At 43.9% G+C, this 17,445-nt stretch overlaps 1 long non-coding RNA gene across 1 annotated transcript; it reads left to right on the top strand.

Moving 5' to 3' along the window:
• The first annotated feature begins 2,128 nt into the window (after positions 1–2,128).
• Positions 2,129–7,581, top strand: LOC132592110 (uncharacterized). Its single transcript, XR_009557541.1, has 5 exons — positions 2,129–2,286; positions 3,054–3,769; positions 5,556–5,621; positions 7,172–7,234; positions 7,413–7,581. It is a non-coding gene; the product is annotated as an uncharacterized LOC132592110 (long non-coding RNA).
• Positions 7,582–17,445: the final 9,864 nt, after the last annotated feature.

The raw sequence follows: 17,445 nt of genomic DNA, 5'->3' as shown, positions 1-17,445 counted from the left end.
GGACTCGACTAAAATGCATATTATTCAAGCCAGAGTTAGAAAGTAGACAGGATTTTTTATTTCAAAGTTGTCAACAACTACTCATCAAGGCTCTCCTCTCTTTTTTTTAACGCCACCAACCTCCCTCCTTTTTTCACGTTCATCTGTGAGAGGAATCGCAAAATAGCTAAGGGGGGGGAATGGCGTTAACACAAATGTAAACACACAAACCCCTGTGTTGCAAAATATGACTCAGCAATATCAAAAGCAACACAATGGCCACAAACAATTACAATGTGAAACTTTATGGAATAATTCAAAACATAAAGATTAACAAACTAAAGTCTCTGAAGGTCTCTGAAAGTACTGAATGAATCACGGTGCCAGACTTTACGTGGCGGAGAAGAAGCTGTGAAGCTTTGTCATCAGCAATGTCCAATTCTGATGTCCAACTCTGAACTCTGCTGAACAGTTTTTCCAGATAGCAACTACTGTTTCGTTGAATTATTCATCAGCCAATTAGTTCAACAAACATTCGTAAGTATAAAGATATGTAATTTCTTCATAAACTGAAAATAAAATGTTGAAAAGATGACCTGCAGATGCATAACAACAACTTCAAATAGCGTGGAAATTATAAACTGTAACATAAAAAGGTTACATACCCAATCTTTTTGTGAAAAGATATAATATATACATGAGAATGAAAAAATACTCTGGAACAGTGCTCATGCAATTATGTAGTCACTGTTACTAACAACATTTTTTTTTGAAAAAAATATATAGCTGCCCCCAGGTGTTACTAATAACAAGGCACCATAGAAGGTATTGGCAGACCCACGGGTGCCTGTGGGTGCCATGTTGGCAGCCCCTGAGCTACACCCTTGAATGTTTAGTGAGGCAGAGGGGAAACTTGAGAGGGGGGACCTGAAAATAAAGCAACACTGTACCGAGCAGTGGTAGCTGGTAGATCTTCCGGAGTAGAAGCAGGGGCCACCACACCTGAGGTACTGTGTCCAGTTCTAGGCACCACAATTTAAGAAGGATATTCACAAGCTGGAATGTGTACAGAGGAGGGCAATGAGGAGACTGAGAGCAGAGATGATGGCCATTTGAATATTATATATAATTCAAATATCTAAAGGTTTGTCACATGGAAAATGGAGTGGCCTTGTTTTCTCCTGTTCTGGAGGGGAGGACCTAAACCATTGGCTTCAAGTTACAACAAAGGAGGTGCCAACTCAACATCAGTAAGACCTATCAGATGGTTAAGAGCTGTTCGACAGTGGAACAGTCTTCCTCAGGAGGTGGTGGACTCTCCTTCCTTGGAGGTTTTTAAGCAATGTTTGGATGGGCATCTGTCATGGATTCTTTAGTTGAGATTCCTTCATTGCAGGGGCTTGGACTAGATTATCCTTGGTATCCCCCTTTTGATAGGGGGGGCAGAACCTCAGTTTGCTATGTATTTTTATTGATTTTTATTGATTTAGTGGGGGCAGCTGCCCCTCCTGGGCCCCCCTGGCTATGCCCATGTTTCCCCGCTGGCTATGCCCATGCTTCTAATAGTGTATTATGTAATGTTTTTGCTTTTCATGACTTTGCTGCTTTCTTTTCTTCAGCCCAGCCCATCTGAAAATTGCATGCTTCATTATGGATCACTTTGCCCTGCAGCTTTAATGTCTTAAGCATCAAGGGAAACTTTATTCCAACATTGTTTTCTTGCTTGGAGCAGTTTCTGCAAATTCATATGTAACAAGGAAGTTCTAGAAGCTTTTGATCTTCAGGTCATATTTTCCTGTCAGCACTTCACCCACCTTTTGAGGAGACAACCGTCTCTACTAGATATACCTGTAAGGGTAGTGTCAGGGGGTTGTTGCGACTACTCTAGAGTAACGACGCTCCGCATTCTTGTCTTTAGACAGTTTTATTTATTGCAGTCTATTTACAGTGAAACTGGTGTGTAGAACATGTCTGCTCAGTCCGATGCAGAATCTGGCACTGGACCGCCCCTGGACCTCCTCCAACATAAGAGTCTTGGGACAGCAAATCTCTTTCCCCTCCTTCTCCTGCGTAATTCCAGAACCGGAGGGAAAAAGGGTCTACGCTCCATGTTTTCCTTCTCCCCCCTTTCCCCCTCTTTCTCTTCCTCTCTCCTGTGTAGCAAGGGCTCTCCCATGCTGCCAGAGCCGGGGCCCTCTCTCTCCACTTCCTGACTGGACTCTTGAGCGTTCTCGCTGCTATCGCTGCTTGTGGAGGAGCTGCTTCTGACGAGGGGAGGAGGATCCCTATATTCTCTTCCCCTTACAGGTAGGTATGCCATTTTCTTGCTCCAAGATGCCTTTCCACCTACAGGAGGAGATTCCCCCCTCCAACTATGGAATAGTAAGTTGGGGTGGGGGCAGCAAAATGGCTGGAGGGGAAAGGGTTAAGCAACTCTTCCCCATTAGCATTCTCTCATTCAAGCTTGCAGACTCCTTTCATTTTTTAAAAAAAAAATCTGTCAGGAGATTATGGCATGCATGCTGTATAACAGTGGTTCTCAAAGGTTGTGGTGGCGCTCCACACCGGTGTGACAGAAGTGGATGGAAAGTGTGCTGGGAAGATTCAAGGACAATCAAAGAAACTTTTAAACATTTCAGTTTAGTATAGCATAACTTCCAAATGTCCCTATTTTCCGGGAACGTCCCTGATTTAGAGAAGCCCTGCCGGTTTCTGATTTGATCCCAGAATGTCCCACTTTCCTTACGATGTCCCCATTCTCATCGGAGAAATGTTGGAGGGTATGGAGTTATCCGACCCCTGAGCCATCTGAAGGCAATCCTGTACAGGGAAGTTTTTTTTAATGTTTAATGTTTTATTATGTTATTAAATATGTTGGAAGCTGTCCAGAGTGGCTGGGGCAACCCAGTAAGATGTGTGGGGTATAAATAGTAAAAAGATCATTATGGAATGGGATGTCCCCTATTTTCATCGGGGGAAATGTGGGAGGGTATGGTATGGTATGGTATGGTATGGTATGGTATGGTATGGTATGGTATGGTATGGTATCAAAATATTTCTTTTCTTTTTTGCAGAATATGGATAGATACCTTTCCAAAATGAGAGCAAGAGGATCAAGTGATGCTGAGGACAATCCTAGCTGCCGCTTGAATGGACTGCTGGAGAAGACTTATTTAATTCGAAACCACTAGCCAGTGCAAACAATCCCTGCCCCCATTAGCTATGCATTTCCATATAATATCTACAATGGCCCACAAATGCTATGATGTCAAAAAGTTTCAACAAAATTTGTTCCAAGTAAAGGGGCATTTCCTTCTTTCAGTTTTGTTAAAAGGTAAAGGGACCCCTGACCATTAGGTCCAGTCGTGACCGACGCTGGGGTTGCGGCGCTCATATCGCTTTACTGGTCGAGGGAGCCGATGTACAGCTTCCAGGTCATGTGGCCAGCATGACTAAGCTGCTTCTGGTGAACCAGAGCAGCGCAAAGAAACGCTGTTTACCTTCCCGCTGTAGCAGTACCTATTTATCTACTTGCACTTTGACATGCTTGAAAACTACTAGGTGGGCAGGAGCTGGGACCGAACAACAGGAGCTCACCCCATCGCAGGGATTCGAACCGCCGACCTTCTGATCGGCAAGCCCTGGGCTCAGTGGTTTAGACCACAGTGCCACCAGGTGACCTTTTATGGTCAGTTTGTAATATTCATCCAGCTCATTATAATCAGTGCTTTCCCCCCCCCTTTTTCCTTTTAGAAAAAAATGTGCCGGTACTCATCATGAACTTGTTACAGTAAGTGCCACACTTTTAACATTTTGAGGAAAGGTGCCAGTACTGCGTACCCTTGAGTACCCCCAGGGGGGAAAGGTACTGATTCTAATTTTTAAAATTTTCTGATTACCCCTTTATTTCAAAATATCTAAAGGTGCATCGAACTCCATGGAATGGGCCAATTTTTCACAACATCCCTTATATTTGAATATGGACCTTTCATAAGGCTTTGGATTTTTGAATGTTGCTTTTGTATGTTACTTTTTCATACATTTACTTCACATTGTGAGAGCTATTCTAATCGGTACTATTATAGACCCATATTAAAGACAGAGGAAAACTATGGGGCAGATGTATTCATTTATTGGCTGGAATGATGCTTGGGGAGGGAGGGTAACCTTTTGGGTAGAATATCCTGTTGCTCTCTTTGTGCATCAAAATGCTGGATGCCAATGAGTCATTAATACTATTATTTCAGATGCATACTTTCTGAGATCTTGCCCTTTGTGCAGTGATTATCACAACATGGTTTCCTACTGGAATATATTATTTCCAGACACAAAATGGAACCCGTTGCGACTCTATGAACAAATGGTTCTGAAGGAGGATTAGTGTTGACACAGAGCTAAAAACGTATGTTCTTTGGCTTTTGAAAACAACCGTCCTTTCTTAACTATCTGTTATGCAGGGGTGTCTGTTAAGTAGAATTAAAATCCTGTGTGTGTCAATTATAGGTCACTGCTTTTCAATCAGCCAGTTTTGTTTTAACTCTCAGCAGGGTAGGGGAGTAAAAATATAAGAATATGAGAAGTGCTCTGCTGGCTGAGGCCAAAGTTCCATCTAGTCCAGCATCCTGTTCTCACAGTGGCCAACCAGATGTTATTGGCAAGCAGAACCTAAATGCAACAGAACTTTCTCCACTTGTGATTTCCACCAACTGGAATTGAGGGGAATACTGCCTCTGAACGCAGGGCATTGCTTTTGTAAATGGAATTATCTAAGTCACATATTCAGCCACTCTGGACCTCAGTATTGGAGGGTATGTTTCCTATAGGTTCAGACCCTGGTGTGGAACTTAAGAAACAACTATCACTTTCTTAGTCAGGAAACAGGGATCAGAATTCCAAGCAGATGAGTCAGGGATTGACAGGATGATTCCAACCCATGATAGGTTTATTATCTCTGCTCTGGACAGGATGGGTGTCCTGACTAGGGGAGAGGATAATACGCAGGGGAAGGATAATACTCATGTGTTCCCTGACAGCAGATAGCATATTCTCAAGGGCCGTATAGATCAGGTATAGGCAAACTCAGCCCTCCAGATGTTTTGGGACTACAACTCCCATTATCCCTAGCTAACAGGACCAGTGGTCAGGGATGGTGGGAATTGTAGTCCCAAAACATCTAGATGGTCGAGTTTGCCTATGCCTGGTATAGATGTTGAAAAGCAGTTTAAAGCCCTCTTAAACACTAGCTCAGCTGCCTGGAGTCTGCAAGCTTTTTGCATTCCTGGAGTCTTCTTGCACATTTTAGAACCCTAATTATGCAAGGGGCTGCAGGAAATTGCACCCAAACATAACTATGCATGAACATTAGTGAGTGCATGAAGGGATTAAGATCATAGAACTGTGTTCCTGGACTCAGGTAGGCCATGCTGTGTCTTCTCTGATGTGGGAGGAAGTGAAATTTTCTTATTCCTCCTCTCTCTCTCCTCGCCATGTAACTGACCAAGAAAGATGTGTCTAAGCTTTACTCCAAGCTTAGAGTATGTGTTTGAAGCTATCTCTCTGTGTTTTCTACACATTAGTTTTCTGCCTGTGTTCTCCTTACTGCTGCTTGGGTAAATGCATGAATCTAACATTTGGAACGTTTGGTAAGTAACACATTTTAAACTTACTTAACAGTGAGTGGTCTGTCCATTGCAAGAGGGGTAGAAAGAGGGGAGAGCTTTGCAAGTGAACTAAATGGAATATGCAAAAGGTTTAACAGCCTACATGCCAACGCTTCACTGTACTGCTTGAGTGTGTGGGGAATTTAGCCCCATGTTTTGAATCAAAGCACTCAGCTGATTCTTTTATTATTTACCATGCACACATGTGTCACAGGAATTCATATTTTTCCTCCCACAGAAACTTCTATAGAAACAAAAGTCTCCCTGCTGTGAAATAGCAATGGAGAGGGAAATGTCTTGTTCCCACCCTTACTGCCTCTCTCCCCTGCAGGTGTTTAATGCCTGAAAAGGGTTTAATAAAGCTTTTAATATGAAAAGATGGCTAGATGGCCATTCATGGTCAGAGGCATCTCTTGACTCTCTCTATAGCACTCTATGGTTTTCGAACTACATTCTGGAGGACCCTGGTGTTCTTCAGTGAGAAAACTAGCAAAGATGAGCTGGCTTCTATGAAAGACAATTTGTTCCGCACTGTTGATATTCCCCCATACAGTTGCGCACCATGTGGGGAGTTTTGCATATGTTCTAAGTTCATGTCCTGACTTGGGCAAAGTTTTAAGTTCACCCTAGAACATGTCCTAGAATGCTCTTCAGCAGACAAGGGCTCTGTGCATATGCACAGGGATTCCAAAGCAGACAAGTCAGTGAGGAAAGGGTTCTTGGAAGGCAAAAGCTCGAAAACCACTTCAAAAGCATTTGATTTGCCAGGCCTTTTGAACTTCCACCCTTTATTCTCACCCTCCTGCCACTTCCAATTCATTATTTCTATACCTCAGAAACTCACTAATTATTGAGGTGTTAAACATAATTATATTAGGTCATTATTGCTATTGCTAGTAATTAGAATGGTGCACTGTGTAGGCTAAATCAATCACAGGGATGAGGTTGAGAACAGGCTCACCTTTTGTATCCCTTGAAACTAGGTGTTCCATGAAAAGGATGTCTAAATTGCTGATAAACTGCCTGTCTAAGCTTTGTCCTGAACTGACATTTAGCCATTTTATGTGTGGGCTGCTGAAGTCACATTATTACAGCTTTTAAAACTCAGTTGCTTCCTTGTTCTCCATGTCCTTTCCCCCCCAATTAAAAATCTGGCAATGAAAACATCACCGATATGATGGCTAAATGCTCATATTCACAAAAGTCTATTCTGTAGAGTTCTTTGGGGCAAAAAGTATCTTCCTTTGGGGGTTTTCTTCCCTCCTTAGGAAAAAAAAACCTTTTTTATAACTTAAGAATCCCCCTTTCTCTTGGAATACTTGAACTCTCCTAGATATCTTTCTAATAAGTGGGAATTAAAGGAGGTGCAATTTACTGGAAATTTAGTAAATCTGGAAAACAAATTATGTTAAATATCAGCCAGACCTGGCTGAACCAAGAAAGGGGGGGGGTTGGGTTCTCAAGTTGAGGAATAGCTACTGAGATTACAGCATCCTAAATCTTTCTTTCTTTCCTTTCTTTGACATTTCTAGTTTCCTGTCATGAAAGCTTGTTCTCTCACAACTCCCCCTTCATCAAATAGACTGAGCATCTCAGTGAGTTAGAGAAGTATGCATGTGTGTGCAGGTGGGTGGGGAATCTTTCACTACCAGAAGGCTGGAGGCTAGCCTTATGTAAGTGAATACGGTTGGCTAGCACATTGTCATCATGTGACCTGAGTCCACGAATAAAAAATACTGGAACAGCGTGTGCTGTGTTTTGTTTCTTTTTTAGCACCTGCTCAGCCAATCTGTCCTCAACGAGATATATTTGTGATCTGGCAACATGCCTGTGAACTTTGGGATCTGACAACGAGCTTTCTATGCCTCCTCTCCCATTACATAAGAAGCAAGAGCTGGCTAAGGAGATGGTTGGAGCATCAGATATGTGACGGAAATGATAAAGGAGATTTAGAGAGAATCTCCCAGGCCTTGAAGTAACTATCTACCTCGGTCTACACACTGTGGAAGTTTAGGGCAAAGTTTTTGAGCAATGTTTTCAGGAGAGTCTTCAGAACTGAGTCCAATGGGAGTGTCAAAGAGATGAAGTGATAGGGCTTATTGACCAAGTCATTGGGTCCATTGGGCGTTCACTCAAGAGACCTTTTTATATTCCTTCCCTTCTTATTTGCAAATATAATAGAAAAAGAATTACAATTAAACAACAGCCACTCATTGCCAGCTGACATTAACAATGAGTATATCCCATTGGCTGCCATCCGTCTGTCTTGGGAAACAAAGGAGGAGTGCACCTTTGGGGGTGAGGTCAAGCTGTTGGATAGTTGCAGCGCCGGCTATGGCTGTGGAGACCGATGTAGAAGAGACATGTTTTATTCCAGCTGGGGCAAATGAAGGTGTCCAATTGTGCTATCCAGTTGGCACAATTCAGAGTTGTTATCCTATATAATAAAGTCCAAGTGTCTCTGCGTCCAGATTCCCTGTGTCCCTGTGTCCGTGCTACTGCGCATGTGCCCCACGGACACAGGGACTGGACGCAGAGAATGGACCGTTTCCCTAACCGTTTCCCTGCGGCCGCCAACCATCAATTATTATTTTTTGCCTCTCTCTCGCGGTGGTTCGCGTTCCTCTTCCCGCCGGACTCACGTGGACGTAGAGCGGGAGGCTGAGAGCGGAGCTGCGCGGCGGAGGTGCCTCCGAAGAGCCTCTCTGGCGGCTGAACTGCCCGCAGGCCAGCCGGGAGCGCCGCCCTGAGCTTGCCAAGGGCGCCCATGCCGCTCCGTGCTGCTCTCGGGTCCCGGAGATGTCTTCCGTTGCCCGACGGGCGGAGGCGACGAGGAGTCCGCCATAGCGACGGGGAGGGCAGGGGAGGCTGGGCTCGACTGGAGCTTCTCTGGCCCACGTTGCTTTTCACACTAAAAATAAATAAAATAAAATTGAGCGCGGTGGTCTGAGGGCGGGAGGGGGAAACAGGCCGCTTGCCTCCCTCGGCCCCCGGACAGCTCGGAAACCTTCCTCAGGCCTCATTTCGCCCCCTTCGGAGGCCGGCTGGGGAAATGCCTCGACGACGAGCAGGGCTCACGGCTTCCCCTCAGCCCCCTTCCCTTTGTCTCGCCTCCCTACCCCCTTTTCCCAGCGGCGGGAGCGGGGCTCACTCCAGAACTCATTGTCAGGCAGCAACCCCTCTGAGCATGTGCAGAGTGCCCACACTTTTCTAGCGCCCATTTACTTAACGGGCTGAATGACACTAGTGACCTATTAAGCGCTACATGGCTTAGGTCCAAGCTATCTGAAAAACCGTTTCCCCTCATATGACCCTGCCCAGGTATTGAGATATTCAGGGGAGGCCCTTGGTCCTGCCACCCTCACAGCCCCTTTTGGTGGGGATGCAGGAAAGGGGCTTCTCGGTGGCTGCTCCCAGACTCTGGAACTCCCTCCCTGGAGAAGCTACACTGGCTCCCTCTTTATTGTCCTTCTGCTGGCAGCTAAACCTTCTTGTTCTAGCAGACTTTGGGGAAATGACTGAATTTAATGAAAGGGCTGGTGCCATGCCATGCTGTTTTTATTGTAATTATTTGTATGCTTTAAACAGATTTTATATATGTATATAGTTTTTAATTCTATTAATTTTTAAATTTTATTTTTTCTGTTTTCAGCAATTCTTGTTTTTATCTGTCAGCTGCCTTGAGTCCTGTCAGAGAAAATGTCAGGGGAAGAAGAAGAAGAAGAAGAAGAAGAAGAAGAAGAAGAAGAAGAAGAAGAAGAAGAAGAGGTGTTTAGGATTGGAGACAAAGATATGACAGCTGAAGAAGTAAAAAAAGCATGATGACCAAACCTAGGCCTAGTTTTGTGATATTTATAGCCACAGAAAAATCTACAATGTATGTTTTCTGTCAAAGGAAAGTGTGCCTTAATTCCATCCCCCACTAATTCCAAGCTATGCATTGTAGCTATCCTTCTTTGTGCTTTTCTGCCCCCTGGTGGCAATAGTATTTTCAAGTCTTCAAATTTTAGGCTTGCTTTACCACTGAAGAATCAGTGGCATCACACTACATATTGAGCATCAATAAAAACACAAAATAAAAACACAAGTAAATAATTAAAACAAAAACAACAAAACACTACCCCTCCATCCCTTATGCTTTGAGGAACTACCACATGCCACACAGAGTGGTGCGTATCCTAGCAGTCCATGGGCTCAAATCAACAGGCCAGCCTGCAACAGTCAGTATGGCATAATAAAAAATGGCTGCAATGGTGAGGTGGCATAACACAAATGGGTGCCATATCTAAGAGCAGAAAAAGAGGTCGGGCCACAAAATTGTACAGGCACCTCTTCAATGAGTATTAGCCACTGCCTCACTTGTTCACAAAGAGGAACTCTTTGCACCAATCCTCTGTTTAGAACGGAACAGAGGGAGAGTGTCTAGCATCCAAACACAGGCATATTTAAAGAGGCACGTTCCATCAAGAAAGCAAGCCAGTGCAAACAGCATTGTGGATTTTTGAGGAGATATTTACTGAACCCTGTGGTGGGTGCCATAGGGTTATTTCTTAATGAAGTTGCTCAGTCATGAAAAATCATTGAAAGAATGCTTGTTGTAGAGATGAAATAGAATTTTCCTACTAATTTCAATGGAGTTGGGAATAAGTATTTCAAAAGGGCCTAACTGTGCCAAAAACTGGGCTGAATGGATACAGTGTGTGTTTGTGTGTGTGTGTGGAAATGTAATCTATAGTGACAATGTTTTGTCTGCCAACCCAATTCTGAAAACTGGAATGGCAGTGCCAGTGGAAAAATAAATGGTCATAATGATCGTTTGGTATTGTGAGCTTAGACATTTGATTGCTGTGTAAATGAATTCATCAATATGCTTTTATCTAAACTGCTGCTTGATGGTGATCAGGGATTTGACAAAAGAGAGTTAATGGCTGTGGATGGTTGCCTGAATGGGTAATTCAGTTGGAGAAGTGGGGTCTCAGACCTTTGAGCATGATTTCAGGTTAGCATGCATCCAGGGGTGGATTTACTGGCATCTTCAGTCCAGAACAAAACTATGAATATGCTATTAATATAATTTTGTTTCCCTCAAAATATTGAAGACTAGGGTGGTATACAGGAGTGACTGACTCCCTTGTAAGAATCCATTAGAGGAATGTAAAGGTAAAGGGACCCCTGACCATTAGGTCCAGTCGTGACCGACTCTGGGGTTGCAGCACTCATCTCGCGTTATTGGCTGAGGGAGCCAGCGTACAGCTTCCAGGTCATGTGGCCAGCATGACAAAGCCGTTCTGGCGAACCAGAGCAGCGCACGGAAACACCGTTTACCTTCCCACCGGAGTGGTACCTATTTATCTACTTGCACTTTGACATGCTTTCGAACTGCTAGGTTGGCAGGAGCTGGGACCGAGCAACGGGAGCTCACCCTGTTGCGGGGATTCGAACCGCAGACCTTCTGTTTGGCAAGCCCTAGGCTCTGTGGTTTAACCCACAGCGCCACCCGTGTCCATTAGAGGAAAGGGGAGGGGGGAATTGCTCTGCCAATGTAAAAATACAATCATACCTCAGGTTACAGCCGCTTCAGGTTGCATCTTTTCGGGTTGCGCTCCGGGTTTTGGCACGCATGCATGTGCAGAAACACAAAGCTGTGCTTTGTGCATGTGCAGAAGTGCCGAATCATGACCCGCACATGCGCAGACACGGGTTGCAAATGCTGCGGGTTGTGAACATGTCTTCTGCGTGGATCATGTTCGCAACCCGAGCGTCCACTGTAAAGGGCTTTTGGAGGCAAAGAGCAACAGCATTTCTATGCCTGCTTACATTGAAGTAAACTCATTTGAATACTTTGAGTCAGCATGCATAAAACTATGATAAGAGCAATCTGAAGCCCTGGTTAGAAGCAGCAGGCTGGAACAGCTCAAAGTGGATCTGCAGCTATGTCCTAAGCCACAGGTCTCCAACTTTTGTGGACCAGTGGGCATATTTGAATTTTGAGAGCGTGCTGGGGGTGCTGGTCACAAAATGGCTGCTGTGTGGTGTGTGGCATAACACAAAATAACTGTCATTATGGCCATAAAGGTAAAGGGACCCCCGACCATTAGGTCCAGTCGTGACCGACTCTGGGGTTGCGGCGCTCATCTCACATTATTGGCCGAGGGAGCCAGCGTATAGCTTCCAGGTCATGTGGCCAGCATGACAAAGCTGCTTCTGGCAAACCAGAGCAGCACATGGAAACGCTGTTTACCTTCCCGCTGTAGCGGTTCCTATTTATCTACTTGCATTTTGACGTGCTTTCGAACTGCTAGGTTGGCAGGAGCTGGGACCAAGCAACGGGAGCTCACCCCATCACAGGGATTCGAACCGCCGACCTTCTGATCAGCAAGCCCTAGGCTCAGTGGTTTAACCCACAGAGCCACCTGGGTCCATTATGGCCATGGCATAACCCAAAAATAGTTGCCAGATTCTGTGTCCAGATATGCAGACACAGACTTTCTCCTGAGAATAACCAGCCCGTCTGAAAGTCCCAAAATACAGTTCCCCGAGCGATCTAGGCCCAGTTCTCTGCGGCAGCTTTTTAAGTTTTAAGTACTCCCATTCGCATTGCATTTACAAATATCAATTTTATTGTTGTACTGTACAAAGTGTCACATATACGTTATGTTCCTTAGAAGTGTTCTTCCAAAGGGATTTTTATAAGAGCTGGTCTTTGACCATAATAAAGTATTCTTCTTCTTCTTCAACCCAAAAATAGAGAGAGTAACTTCATGGTGAGGTTTTCCCCCATAACTGCATTTCTAAACTAGAAACCAGTTTATGCCTGTCATATGGCTACTAAAGGCACAATAAACCTGTTTTCCCCCCATGTCAACCATGCTCCAAAGCCTAGGCTGCCATCCTATACCCACTGACCTGGTAGCAAGCCCTATTAAACACTAAGAGACTTACTTCTGAGTAGACATATATGCTATTGCGCTGTAAGTGAATTATTAATTCTGCCAGGTCTTCAGCTCCTACATAGCATGAGAAAGTTATGACGCTGGAAGATGAGCCCCTCAGGTCGGAAGGCGTCCAACATGCTACTGAGGAAGAGCGGAGGACAAGTACAAGTAGATTCAGAGCTGATGAAGCGGCTGGGCCAAAGCCGAAAGGACGCTCAGTTGCGGATATGCCTGGAAGCGAAAGGAAAGTCCGATGCTGTAAAGAAAAATATTGCATAGGAACCTGGAATGTAAGAACCATGAATAGAGGTAAGCTGGATGTGGTCAAAAATGAGATGACAAGAATAAATATCGACATCCTGGGCATCAGTGAACTAAAATGGAAGGGAATGGGTGAATTCAGTTCGGGTGACTATCATATCTACTACTGTGGGCAAGAATCCTGTAGAAGAAATGGAGTGGCCCTCATAGTCAACAAAAGAGTGGCAAAAGCTGTAATGGGATGCAATCTCAAAAATGACAGAATGATCTCGATACGAATCCAAGGCAGACCTTTTAACATCACAGTAATCCAAGTTTATGCACCAACTACCGGTGCTGAAGAAAGTGAAATTGACCAATTCTATGAAGACCTACAACACCTTCTAGAAATGACACCAAAGAAGGATGTTCTTCTCATTACAGGGGATTGGAATGCTAAAGTAGGGAATCAAGAGATAAAAGGAACAACTGGCAAGTTTGGCCTTGGAGTTCAAAACAAAGCAGGGCAAAGGCTAATAGAGTTCTGTCAAGAGAACAAGCTGGTCATCACAAACACTCTTTTCCAACAACACAAGAGACGACTCTACACATGGATATCACCAAATGGGCAGCATCGAAATCAGATTGATTATATTCTCTGCAGCCAAAGATGGAGAAGCTCTATACAGTCAGCAAAAACAAGACCTGGAGCTGACTGTAACTCAGATCATCAGCTTCTTATAGCAAAATTCCAGCTTAAACTGAAGAAAGTAGGAAAAACCACTGGGCCAGTAAGATACAATCTGAATCAAATCCCTTATGAATACACAGTGGAAGTGAGGAACAGGTTTAAGGATTTAGATTTGGTGGACAGAGTGCCTGAAGAACTATGGATGGAGGCTCGTAACATTATACAGGAGGCAGCAACGAAAACCATCCCAAGGAAAAGGAAATGCAAGAAGGCAAAATGGCTGTCCAACGAGGCCTTACGAATAGCGGAGGAGAGGAGGCAAGCAAAATGCAAGGGAGATAGGGAAAGATACAGGAAACTGAATGCAGATTTCCAAAAAATAGCAAGGAGAGATAAGAGGGTCTTCTTAAATGAGCAATGCAAAGAAATAGAGGAAAACAATAGAATGGGGAAAACCAGAGATCTGTTCAAGAAAATTGGAGATATGAAAGGAACATTTCGTACAAAGATTACCATAATCAAGGACAAAAGTGGTAAGGACCTAACAGAAGCAGAAGACATCAAGAAGAGGTGGCAAGAATACACAGAGGAATTATACCAGAAAGATATGGAGGTCTCGTACACCCCAGGTAGTGTGGTTGCTGACCTTGAGCCAGACATCTTGGAGAGTGAAGTCAAATGGGCCTTAGAAAGCACTGCTAATAACAAAGCCAGTGGAAGTGATGATATTCCAGCTGAACTATTTAAAATTTTAAAAGATGATGCTGTTAAGGTGCTACACCCAATATGCCAGCAAGTTTGGAAAACTCAGCAATGGCCAGAGGATTGGAGAAGATCAGTCTACATCCCAATTCCAAAGAAGGGCAGTGCCAAAGAATGCTCCAACTACCGCACAATTGCGCTCATTTCACACGCTAGCAAGGTTATGCTTAAAATTCTACAAGGCAGGCTTAGGCAGTATGTGGACCGAGAACTCCCAGAAGTGCAAGCTGGATTTCGAAAGGGCAGAGGAACCAGAGACCAGATAGCAAACATGCGCTGGATTATGGAGAAAGCTAGAGAGTTCCAGAAAAACGTCTACTTCTGCTTCATTGACTATGCAAAAGCCTTTGACTGTGTCGACCACAGCAAACTATGGCAAGTTCTTAAAGAAATGGGAGTGCCTGATCACCTCATCTGTCTCCTGAGAAATCTCTATGTGGGACAAGAAGCTACAGTTAGAACTGGATATGGAACAACTGATTGGTTCAAAATTGGGAAAGGAGTACAACAAGGTTGTATATTGTCTCCCTGCTTATTTAACTTATATGCAGAATTCATCATGCGAAAGGCTGGACTAGATGAATCCCAAGCCGGAATTAAGATTGCCGGAAGAAATATCAACAACCTCAGATATGCAGATGACACAACCTTGATGGCAGAAAGTGAGGAGGAATTAAAGAACCTTTTAATGAGGGTGAAAGAGGAGAGCGCAAAATATGGTCTGAAGCTCAACATCAAAAAAACCAAGATCATGGCCACTGGTCCCATCACCTCCTGGCAAATAGAAGGGGAAGAAATGGAGGCAGTGAGAGATTTTATTTTCTTGGGCTCCTTGATCACTGCAGATGGTGACAGCAGTCATGAAATTAAAAGACGCCTGCTTCTTGGGAGAAAAGCAATGACAAACCTAGACAGCATCTTAAAAAGCAGAGACATCACCTTGCCGACAAAGGTCCGTATAGTTAAAGCTATGGTTTTCCCAGTAGTGATGTATGGAAGTGAGAGCTGGACCATAAAGAAGGCTGATCGCCGAAGAATTGATGCTTTTGAATTATGGTGCTGGAGGAGACTCTTGAGGGTCCCATGGACTGCAAGAAGATCAAACCTATCCATTCTGAAGGAAATCAGCCCTGAGTGCTCACTGGAAGGACAGATCGTGAAGCTGAGGCTCCAATACTTTGGCCACCTCATGAGAAGAGAAGAATCCTTGGAAAAGACCCTGATGTTGGGAAAGATGGAGGGCACAAGGAGAAGGGGACGACAGAGGACAAGATGGTTGGACAGTGTTCTCGAAGCTACGAACATGAGTTTGACCAAACTGCGGGAGGCAGTGCAAGACAGGAGTGCCTGGCGTGCTATGGTCCATGGGGTCACGAAGAGTCGGACACGACTAAACGACTAAACAACAACAAAGCATGAGACAAGCCTACCGCAAGTCTCCTTCCACATTTGCCTTTCTGTAGGGAGGGGGGATTTTTTAACCTTCATCCACACTTATTGTGTAGTAGTATTTGCAGAAAATAACATCTGTGGACTACCTGCTTTCAGATGAACCCAGCACAGGAAAGATGCATCCTGGATGCTTGGGGGAAAGGAAGGGTAAACTAGGAAGAGTCTAAGGACTAGAAAATAAGACAGAAGCAGCAAAACTGCACCAAGTGGGAAGGAAAACAGCATCTCTTTGGGACCCCAGAGATCCTGTTGCCTAGTGCCCAAACACATTACCAGTACTTATTCATTGCAGCTCTGACTTGATTCATTGGCTAAAAACAATAACAGGTAGGAGTAGTCAGGCTACCTCACAGAAATTACTAGCACATTTGGCTTCCTGTTTTTCTTGGAGGACTATAGACTTACTTTTTAAATAAATGAAAGCTTAAGAGTCTGGGGCCAACTGGTTAGGCCACCAGTTGACAATCCCTGTCCTAAGGGCTGCTGCATGCGCTGACCAGGACAGGAGTTGCTGATGAGTTATTAATATTATTTTGCTGCACCAGTTCTAGTCTAGTACATCAGAGGGTCCCAAATTGTGCACCTTTCCAGGTAACTAACCAGTTTTGGATCCACTCTAGGGCCTTAGGATGGTGAAAACTATGATGGCACCACACACTGCATGCAGTATGGAGCTCCACAGTAAGTAGTGTCTTTCCAAGAAAAAAAAGAGAGAAAGAGTCTATGAGAGTTAGGCACCTCTAAGGCACTGACCAGGTGATCGTAACTGCACATAAGACTGGGCTGAATGGATTAAGTGTCTGTGCGTCTGTAAACGAACGAAAGAACGAATGTGTGCAGAAATGTAATACATTGTTGCACTATTTTATTTGCCAAATCAACTCTGGAAATGAAAATAGCTGTGTGTAGAAGGAAATGTGGTCAAAACGATCATTTTGTTTAGACACGATTACTGTAAATGAGTCTATCACTATGCTATTATTCATATCTCAGGGATATGAATAAGAAAGTTAATGGATTGGATAGTTGCCTGAATGGGTAATTCACCTGAAGGGATGTGCTGAATCAACTAGCAGTTTGGAGTGTGTGTTTTTCCAGTTAGCATTAGCTGGAACTGGGGTATAATATAGGAATACTATACAAGTTGCTCTCTTGGGTTTTGCTGCCAGTTTTTAGGAGTCTGCTCTCTTCACACAGGCTCTATTTGTATATTCATACATAAAGTGATTACAAAGTCTTCTGTGCTCTATAATTCAAAGAAAACTAATCCCTAAAGTAAATTTTAAAAAGTTGAAATATATTTCTGTTCTTCACAAAACTCTTGTGTGTTTTGCTTAAGGCTAGAAGTAGATCTTGGCAGCAGCTGGATTTTTTGTTTTCAAAGATGCGGGATCGGTTATTGCATGCTTCTTTGTCCCAGAAATCTCCAGTTCAACCTTAAAACTGTTATCCAAATCCCACTGTTATCCAAATCCCATGCTTGTCTACTCAGAAGCCCCACTGGGTTCAATGGAGCTTTCTCCCAAGCAAAAGATGTATAAAGAGTAAGCCCCCAATAAATTCAATGGGACTTACCTCTGAGTAAGCATTTTCAGGATTGTCCTATAAGTCTGAAATCTCCTCTTAGGCTCTATTTTAAGATGATGACTTTAAGATGATACACTTTGTGGTTTCAACATCAAGTTCAACTCCCCCACCCCACCTTTTTTTCTTAATACCAGGTCCA

Source organism: Zootoca vivipara, chromosome 5, assembly GCF_963506605.1.
Source record: "Zootoca vivipara chromosome 5, rZooViv1.1, whole genome shotgun sequence".
Classification (NCBI taxonomy): Eukaryota; Metazoa; Chordata; class Lepidosauria; order Squamata; family Lacertidae; genus Zootoca; species Zootoca vivipara.
This window is presented reverse-complemented; position numbering and strand designations above follow the sequence as displayed.